This window comes from Hyalella azteca, unplaced genomic scaffold, assembly GCF_000764305.2.
Source record: "Hyalella azteca isolate HAZT.00-mixed unplaced genomic scaffold, Hazt_2.0.2 contig11506, whole genome shotgun sequence".
In the NCBI taxonomy this organism is placed as follows: domain Eukaryota; kingdom Metazoa; phylum Arthropoda; class Malacostraca; order Amphipoda; family Hyalellidae; genus Hyalella; species Hyalella azteca.
This window is the reverse complement of record NW_025941501.1, coordinates 111,208-121,550: the sequence shown is the minus strand read 5'-3', so window position 1 is coordinate 121,550 and position 10,343 is coordinate 111,208. Positions and strand designations below refer to the sequence as shown.

Genomic DNA, 10,343 nt, shown 5'->3' with positions numbered 1-10,343 from the left:
GGCAAGTTTTTAAGACGAATCTTATGCACTAAATTTTATATTCATGCAACTGAATTAATCATGTCTAAATTTAAATTAACAGCAGAAGACATCTTCTCTGATGTTTACTTGCAATTTGCAACCACGAAATTTGGCAATCTTGAGGTTAACCCGAAGCCTCGAGATTTCAGTTCAAAACAGCCAGTCAAACAGCAGCAGTACGGCTCCGATTCCTACATGCCCATGGCGATATCATGATAATTACTTCTCTCCACCCTCCTATTAGTAATCTGATCGTTCAGTAACCCGTAGCAACTGTTTTTTGCTCGTGATATAAAGATATAAAGCGGCTATTTTCTCTTCGGTCGATCCCGTCAGCGATGTGGCATGTTGTTGACTGTTCTGCAGCAGGGCTTCTATGTCGCTTGTTGACGTCTCTGCGTCGTCATTGGAACTACACGGAAGTCTACTCCAGTGAAGGTGGGTTGCAGTGCATGGATCTCGAGTGTCATGCCGGTTGGTATTCTATTTTCAAATTGATATAATGCCTGTCACTGTCTTGCGAGCACCTCTGCCACTCGGGAATTTTAAAGATAAATGTCATTCATATATCTTTCGTAAATTATAGCTTTCAGAACTTTGTACCAGGCATATTCACAGTTATTGACGAGATTCATCCTATTTCCTTTAACTTAGTCTTGAATTTTGTATTAATTCATTTCTTGCTATCATTCCAGCAATCCTAACCCCTTTCAGAAAAAATTCCCCGCTGCTTCGGGGTGCGCTTGAAACTGTAAGTTTCCATTAAATAATTAATGTTTCTGTGCCGCGCGTTCTTTGCACAGCTCACACGTTTGCGCTTTCAAGAGAAGCATAAGTAGTTGGGGTATCAATTCTTTTCGTCCTCGAACGAAATTTCTTCATACATACAGGCCACCAGTCTCTGGTAGAAGAAAAGTGGTCCAATTTCACATTCCTCACATAATTAAATGCTAATCAATTTTATTAATCTTCATCCTGCAAATTTAAGAAGTATTGAATTTAAATCTCATATATCAAGATTAGCTGAAATACCAAATAACGGCTGTGGAGGTGTACTGTCCACAATCTTCGAACACCTTGCAAATGTAAACATATTACCTAAATTAACTTGGACGAAATTTTCAGTGCATGTAGTAGTTTTTGAATCATGACCGTTTTTCAGGTCTATCTGTACTTGTGTCCTGGACTCAAATTATGGCCAATAGAAAAATAATGTCTAGAAAATTTTTGTTTATGTTATATTCATGCTTGGAATGACATCGGTAAACATAATTAAGTTTTGGTAAATTCTGTGGTTCGCAAAATGTTCGGCGCTAAGATGCGGTAATTGCAACGCCACAAGTAAAAGGAGATTTCAATAATCTCAACCTTAAATGTATTACTATGGTAATTTCAGATCATTGTGGTAACTCGTTAACAACTTCCAGCTTGCAGTTGCACGGCAGCCAGAAGACAGCTGTGGTCGGAGCATGGAGAGACCCCGTATCTGCCGCCTACATTCATAAAGTGAGGAGGTATGTACACCGTATTTTGTTTCCGGTTAGGATGTGGTCGATCCTCTACTATTTTCCACTATAAAAATTTGTTTCTTATATACCACTGATATTAACGTATTATACATAACTACAGTACAGTTTAATTAAGTTGATATGCAATGCGTACGTTATTTTGGCAGAACTAACTCGGGTGAGCTGTGAAAATCTCCTCAAGTTCTAAGCGAGGAATGACCAACAAGTCGAAAAATTCGTTAATCACTGGCATAGATAAAGCACTCATCAAGTTTTGAAGTACGATTTAATGAGGGGCATTTTTCGTGGGTTTTCTTCATTTCTCGCTCTTCAAGTATGAACTTACACCATATAAAATAGAAATTCTCTTCTTCTCGTTTCTGCAATGATTGTCAGATACTTAGAAACCCTGGTAAAGAGAATCAGTAGTTCCATTGATTGATTGGATTGTATAGTGTTCGTAAGAGTACGGTGTTCTAAATACTCCCAGCGATTCATTTTCTGGCTGGAAGTTACATTTTCTTGCTCAAAACCTTTTTTAAGCTTTCTAGATTCTTCATTGTATTGTCTTGTGAAGAATTCAATTTAATATTGTTCTACGTAAAGGTCTCTGGCAATTTTCCAAACACGGACTCGAATGAGATAAAATAGACATTAGTTTCAGAAACGGGTTTGCAATAAATTTTAGAGACAATTAAGTTTCGGTCTGGTATGATGGAGTAATATTTCAGCTGTTTCCGGATTTTTAATCAACTACTGAACACTGCGCCCGGTTATGTGATGGCAGAATACTTCATTTGAAGTCCATACCCTACTACCAGCGAAGTCTCGTTGTTGCTAGTTGAGTCATTGGCTCTCCTAGCTATAGGACGACTTCATCTAATGTCGGAAGTAAGCTTTGACTGGCTTCTTTTTGAGGCATTCAGCTTCTCCGGTAACTGTTCCTATTCCAAGTTGCTGATCGAAAAGCAACACATGCAGCTTGTACTATGGCGGGCCCCAATGCAACGAGAGCGCGGGACTAAGCCATCGATTAGACGCAAAACTTGCGCCATTGCAGCCAAAACTTGGAGCAATTCAGGGGCTTGAATGCTGGGGCTGCGTTCAGATGCTTCCTGCCTCGCATTCAGGTGCTGCTGCGTTCAGTGGCATTCTACTTTGCCTACCAGGGTGGCTTTGCGCATTCTACTTGGCTTTCTGGTACACTTAGCGCCGCCTTCTCGTGCATTCTACGTTAAATGGTAGAACAGCATTGCGCTGTTTTCCATGTTCAGTGATGCCTTTAGGTCTGTCCTGCGCTGGTTCTAAGTGCATTCTACGTTGCTTTCAGGTCCATCTCGCATTGTTTTAGTGCATTGCAGGAGAATGAAAATTTTTGTTTTTAATACATTCTGCATTGCTTCTGATTGCTACGTATCTACGATACATTCAGGCGCTTAATGTGCTCCATTCACACGTTTATTCAAATAAAGTATTTTCTTTATGAAAAAATGAGTAGAATCAAAACTGGCAGCTATGAAGAGTCATGATGCATTTAAAGTGTTATCGTTTATGCAGCCTTTCTCACATTGTTGGGGCATTGTTTGCTTAATCTATAATTAGTTGTTGTGATTCATTTATGGAAAAAATTTCGTAATTAACTTCATGTTGACAAGTTTAAAGCATATATATATTCAGAAGAGTCCATAAAGTTAGAACTTCCTGAAAACAAGTAGTTTTTTCTCATATTGGATGACAGCAATTGATCGGATTGAGATGCCGACGAACATGAAATTTTCTATCGAAATGGTAAATGAATGGGCCAATTAACTCATACTCATGCATGGTCTTACGTACTCATGGCGAATGTCACATCATCATAGTCATGCAGGTATATTACAATACACAATAATAATATAATATTCCAAATTATAACAATAGAATATTATTATTAAGTTTGTACGTAATTATATTATATTCCAAATACTAATATTATTTTATTATTATTACAGAATTTTGCATCATATTCTCGCAAGTTCACAATTTTTGGAGCGGTCCACATTTAAAAATGTTTCCTTGATATTTTTTATGCTTTGTTTCGGCCAATGTGAGACGCGGCGCGACATCGGAAAGCTTTTTGAGAGCCTCCAGACCTGAAGCTCGGGACAGTACAGGCATCTAGTGTCGCTTCGATGTTGATATTTAATGATGTTTTACAATGATCATCCCTGTACTATCCATGATTTCTAATATTGTCATTCGTGTGTCTGCTGCTAGGTGCCTTTCAATTTGATACATTACGTGCAGCTTATCTGAAAATTATTATCGAAATATTTGCAGTAATTAAATATCTAACTGAGGGCCGTTCGTAAATCGTCTATGATTTCTAATAGCGGGTCCCAGGACCGGAGGTCTGCTTGGGCCTTCAGGTCTATTGCTGTAATTGAGCTTCCGTGTCGACACATCTGGTGACACCTGACGCTAAATAATGCAAAGACAAGGTAATTAGTACGCTTGGTAACACGTCAAACAAGAAGCTCCGTTATATAGGGATCAATTGTATAATTTTCGGTTCAATATTTGCCTATAAGTTCGGTCAATGTAATCACGATGAGGATGAATCACGATGAGGATGATGCTGGTATGAATTCCATCCGAGGAATCTGTGCTATACGCATAGAAACGCGTAGAGGAATATGAGTGGAAAGCTTATATAAATATCCGTATTTATTTATGGAAATAATTATTTAAAATTTCTATGGTTTATTTTCCTTAGAGTACATCTTAATTGCATATAATGATACTACTCGTATTCCCCCCAAAAAATTCAAATAGAGCATTGGGATCTGTCTTTTCGCCGCATTTCTAACGATTAATGATCTATTCAGAATACAAAACTTTTAACTTTGAAAAATAATGCTTGACACTGGTGTATGAATGAAAACATGCAGGCTCAGCAGTAACAAACAAACCGATGGCCTGAGATATGTAACAGCACACAAACCCTAAATTACGATTGCCACAAGTTTGTTGTTAAACATAATACGTAACACCCAATAAAGCTTTTCTCAGCACCGCAACAAATGTGCCTCTTAATTGACCAGAATGACGCAGCACGCAATAGAGTTTAATTTACAGCTTTGCCCTGTACGTAGGACTCAGCGAGCGTGCGAGCAACTCTTCATAAAAGTTACTAAATAATGTCTGGAAAACTGCCCTGACAAACGCAAAGCGATTATAAGCTGCTGCTTGTGTCAGAGGCCGAACACTCGGAGAAATGAGTAAAAATTTGTCCAAATAACGATGCACTTCCTGCGATTTAGGGGTCATCGTTCACCAGTATCCAGGCATATCAAGGGTAGGCTGGCTCTCTGCTTGTGCTGTGGGTAAGAAAGCGTGTCACCATTCGGGCCATGTGACACGTTCACTTTCTGGGTGTGCGAACACATGAAGAATCATTCAGCCTTAGTACTGAGGCTCGATAATGTTTGTATTGTTACACATTAATGTTAAGGTTTTCATTCAGGTGTTTCACATAATAATACACTTAAATCGTTGAGGAATGATCTTGCAGTCTCACAAGGAGCACAAATAGAAAATTTTTTCTTTTATTTATTTTTGTTCCCTAAACTTGGTTGGCTAATTTTGATTTCTGGACTATATATTCACAATGGAAATGCGATGATAATAGACGAGTCAATTCCGCGGGATTAAAGGAAAACCATGCATTTTCAAAATATATTGTATAATAAAATAGACATAAATTCTTTCATTTCATCGAATGTAGACAGAGAAGAAATACTTAATACCGTTTGTAAGAACATATATCTTCATGGATTTTTGACATTTTTTTAGTACATCGGTATCTAAATCAGAATATCAATTGAGTATTCACTACTTAGTTCTACCTTTTCAGTATACACAATCCCTCAATGTACAAGGCTTCAAGTATGCTCTACCGTTATTGGACGGCCCTATCGTGTATCTGTTTCGCCGCGATATCGATATCCATGCAATAGCTTTCCGCGTGATTGTCCATGCCAGGGCAGGAATGCAATAACCTGCGCTCGTACAATGCTTATATTCAGTGCATGTTGTCGCCATCCCCACGAAGAATTACTCATTGCTAAGCCATCAATATCACTTTATAGTCATTGCTGGATTTTTAATTGCCAACCGTTGACATGGTACTGGCCATTGATAAGCAAACGACGACTTTAACGAAGCTGAATTGATGTGCCTCATATGCAAAGCAGATTCTGAAAACCATTGTGCATCAGTGACGTCGACCGGACATATTTCGAACGCCTTTGAATAATTGGCCGGAAATTCGTTAGCTTTTGAAATGAACGAGCTTACGCATGTTTCATGACGAGCTTTTCTCTACCGTTACTGTACATTTAAGGCAACATAACAGCCTCTAACGGCAACTTCAAGCCACCTATGAAGGCCTCTTCCGACCGCTCGCTCCCACGCCGTTTCTGAACAAAATTGTCCTCCTGAATTGCTGTGGCAACCGTTTTGAACGACCTGAGCTCCGGAATTGCATATACGAGAGCTCAGCTCTGCAAAATGCCTTAATGTTTCATTCATATTTCCACGATTTTCGAGAAAATACTAACATTTCAAGACAACTTTCTCTGCAGATTAATACCGTTTCGAGTGAGTATAGCCGTTCTCTACGACGAAACCTGCTTGTTTCTCAGTTTCTTTGCGGGAACAAGGACAATTTTTCAGCCTGCTCGCAGGCGGGAATTGATGTCCAAAATATTCAAAAACCTTCCAATTTTATATCATTTTCTTCCTTTTCTCGCTAGACGCATTCCGCGACAAACTCTCAACCACTATCTCAAAACTGAACGTCCTTTCCTGCGCACCTGACTCTCTTGATCCAAACTGCCCATTTAAACCACCCTAAACACCTAAGATAATTTGGCCTTCAGTCAGTATAATTCCTAAGCTGCATGCGAGCGCCCCAGACATTAAGGCTTCATATCGGGTCAACTAATTATCGAAGAATATTCTGTAAAACATTTCCACCGTCGCATCATCTGTGCCCTTGGGCGCAAAGGCTAACCTTCTGCACGGAATTAATCTCAATTGCAACTAATGGTCAATGTTTGTTATGAATAAACATCGCCCTGCACAATTCCTGAAGCAAGCTGGTTGTCTGCATCATATTTCATGCATAACTTTTGCCATTCCTATAGCCGCGCAATTCCCACTTCGCTCGTCAGACAAGCGCGATGGGAATTTTGCGCCGCTGTTAACATTGCTCATAATAATTAAATGGCATTAAGCTTCTCCTGGCTCAGTGATGGAACAGACGCCATTGTTGTTCACGTGTAATAATTAAATAGCAACAACAACAACAACACATTTGGCGCAACAGACACAATTATGATTCATATGAAACATAGTTACCATATATAGGCTGCTATGGCAAGGTATAGGGGAGTGTGTCTTGTGCTCTAGAATGATATGTAGACTTACAGAGGGCTCCAATTATATCAAGAAGTGAACAATAGCCTAGTTGGAGCTTAGATGGCAATTTAAACCTACAGGCATGAGTTCAGTAAGATATCACACCTGAGATTAGCGTCAATAAACGTTAGTAGTCGCTATAATGTTCCTTCAATCTGTGAAAAATAGTAATGCGGAAGCTAAACTTTCTTGATTCGTAAGCAATTAGGGTTGTCAGGTCTTTTTAATTTAGGAATGTTGAATTTGTTCGCCCTGAATTTGGTGAGACAAATTTGTGTTTAATTTTTTATGTTGATCAAAATATCGGAATATAAAAACAATTAGCTGGATTTGAGAAAATAAATTTTTCTTCGTGATTGAAAATATAACCAGAATACACGGGACCATCACAACCGCAATACCCCTCTCAAAAATACACACGTACAACAAATATCAACTAACCAACTAAAATAACTCAAATATCATAAACAACTATAAAACATATACCAAATTCCTCAATCACTTTAGCGCAATCTTCTCTCGACAAACACATCATCACCAATTCACTCACTTCAAACAACCCCACCACACACTCTCTATCACTCAGATAATACAATATAAACTGTATATCATATCTCTTTTCAAAATATATTGAGTTAAATTTCTTTCTACGAAAATTTTTTCGGGGTCCCACGCGTGTAATAAAAATAGTAATTTTTTATAAACGAATAACAGGAGCTTTAATGTACGCTTCTGATATTGACCAATAAGCCACATTAGTTAAACACTTTATTATACCTTGAACACTGCATGTATCTAAGTTTCAAGCAGAGTTTCATTATAAAAGTATTAAAGGAAGTAAAACACGAGTTTTTGGCAACGATTCAGAACTACGTGAACGTGAGGCAGGATAATTGGCATATATTACGGCCGGGGCGCATGCCGGAGGCCAGCTTGCCAAACTTCACACTATAGTTCCCATTCCTTTCATTAGGTAAGAACGCTAGAGTGCATAACGGCCTATGAAGTCAAGTGCTCAAAGCCACAGCGCCGGATGTCCACAGTCACAACTTAAGCTTGCCAAAAGTAAACATGGCCATACTGCATCTGGCCAAACCTCATCTGGCCTAACCTCTTCAGGCCTAACCTATACGAGCTGCAACCTTTCTTCACCCAAAACAAACCTGAGCGGACCTAACCTAACCTCATTGGCTGCAAGAAGTTAGAAAGGCGGCCTAAGTGTGCTGGTAGAGCCAGTCATTGGCTGTAAGTAGGTTGTGAGCCGGGACAGCGTGAATAGGTTAGGCCAGAAGAGGTTAGGCCAGAAGAGGTTAGGCCGGAGTAGGTACAGCCGGATGGGGAACTGCCTGCTTATGAGCGAGCATGCTCAAGCATTGGCTGAAGACTTACGGCGCTATTATCTTTCGGCAGTGTGTCGCTTGTCTTGATTACGGAGTTCAAGCGTAGTCTGCGGCTTCTTGTGCTGAGGCTGAGTAAAGTTAATGCATGGTGAAGCTAGGCGTTGGCTCCAGGTCTTATTTAAGAGTAAAATTTGTGGCCTACGGATGCGCCCCCTTACGGCCGATCTCTGCTAGTTGGAAACATAGGAAAAATTGTGAAGAGTTATGCTGAATTTTCTCTAGAGGTAAGATTTTTGTAATGCCTATAAATTATGTCAATGATATAGTTTTTTTTGCAGGATTGCACGCGAAAGTGAAAAGCGTTTAAACAATAACTACTATTGTACTATTATTGTGAAAAAAGTGTGTGAAATCCAAATTTTTTCATTGGGAAAATTTTCATAGTTATTTTTATCTTTTCTTACTGGCATAATTATTTCTAACACAGGTATGCATGTTATACAATAGCAGTTGGTTTACTGCGAAAAATCATTGCGATTCTATTCAAATATTTTGCAACACCGTTGGAACCTGGACAATTCTATTTATGTTTTTTATATTCACGAATATTCATATATTATGTTTATATTTTCTTTATATTTAATTCATCTATTATATGTTCTGAAGAACGACGACGTTCAAAACTTCTAAGCAACGTAACAGGAAAATTGATATTTTCCCGCAATTTTATGCCATAAAATACGAAGAACCTTGCAGAAAATGTGCCCGCCAGTGCTGGAGGTCGAGCTTCCGGCCAGTTTTAGCGAGAGATGGAGGAGGCTAGAATAATATTTTCCAGCGTTAAATTCTTAGGACGAGTCCATTGAAATAATATAAGAGACGTCGGTGTGGTAGTGTAAGCTGAGTAAAAAACTTCGTAGTCATTCGTAATTTTTAGTTGTTGTACGAAACATAGTGGTTTGCATTGATGATAAAATAAGTATTAAAGTCAAATAACATTTATAACTTGAGGCGATTTGTGCCATATACTCTAATTTGTGATTAGATTGAATCAATAGCTTGTGTCGAAAAGATAAGGAAAATATTCAAATTTAGCTTCAAATCTTTTGTGCTACTATTAGGAGTATTTTTTAGAGGAGTTAAATGCATTTTTTCGTAATTGTATAAATTATTCAAATATTTTTTTTATCGAAACGGAGAGTCGGCTGTTTGATTTTTGCAATTGTTTAAGTTCGTTAATTATTTAAAATTTTAACGAACAATCTTCTCTTGTTTAAAATCTTTCGAATAAATAATCATATTGAGTTAAATTTCTTTCTACGAAAATTTTTTTAAGTAGCTTTTATAATTATATATACAATAGAAGCAGAGTTCGGTGCTAGAAAGAGATGCAGATTTAGAGAGCTATATAGGAACTCGGTATGAAATATGAATATGAATGCTTGAAAAATATGAAATAATTACTGAAACATTACATCAAATTCAGCATAAGTCCAAAGTTTGACGAAAGTTAAATTTTATTATTTCTTGCAATTTTATCCCGGATTGAAGATCGTTCTCTTTTATTCTTGAGCTCGACACCTCGCAGGTCAGGCGGCCAGCAAGACATGCAGTTATTATTATACGCCATGTCCAGACTAGCCTCGTGTCTAAGCTCTATACGCGTGGCGATATCTGAGCTAAATGTGCGTGGCGATATCTGAGCTAAATGTGCGTGGCGATATCTGAGCTAAATGTGCGTGGCGATTTCTGAGCTAAATGTGCGTGGCGATAGCGATATCTAAGAAGAATGCTTGGGGCGATGTCTATGCTTTATGTGCGTGAAGATATCCAAGATAAATGCGCAATGCGATCTCCAAGCTTTTTGCGCGTGACGATATTTAACTTGGATGCGCGTGGCGAGAGGATAACCCGCAGCTACAATCTCCCGCGCATGATTTTACGTCATACGTGCTCTAGCTAGTTTTGCAACTGGATCAAATCGTTTTTATAAAAACGTATTTGTCCATGG

General features: G+C 38.5%; 1 long non-coding RNA gene across 1 annotated transcript; it reads left to right on the top strand.

Moving 5' to 3' along the window:
* The first annotated feature begins 249 nt into the window (after positions 1-249).
* On the top strand, positions 250-1,817 carry LOC125178639. Its single transcript, XR_007156974.1, has 3 exons — positions 250-459; positions 1,449-1,535; positions 1,697-1,817. It is a non-coding gene; the product is annotated as an uncharacterized LOC125178639 (long non-coding RNA).
* The last annotated feature ends 8,526 nt before the right edge of the window (positions 1,818-10,343 follow it).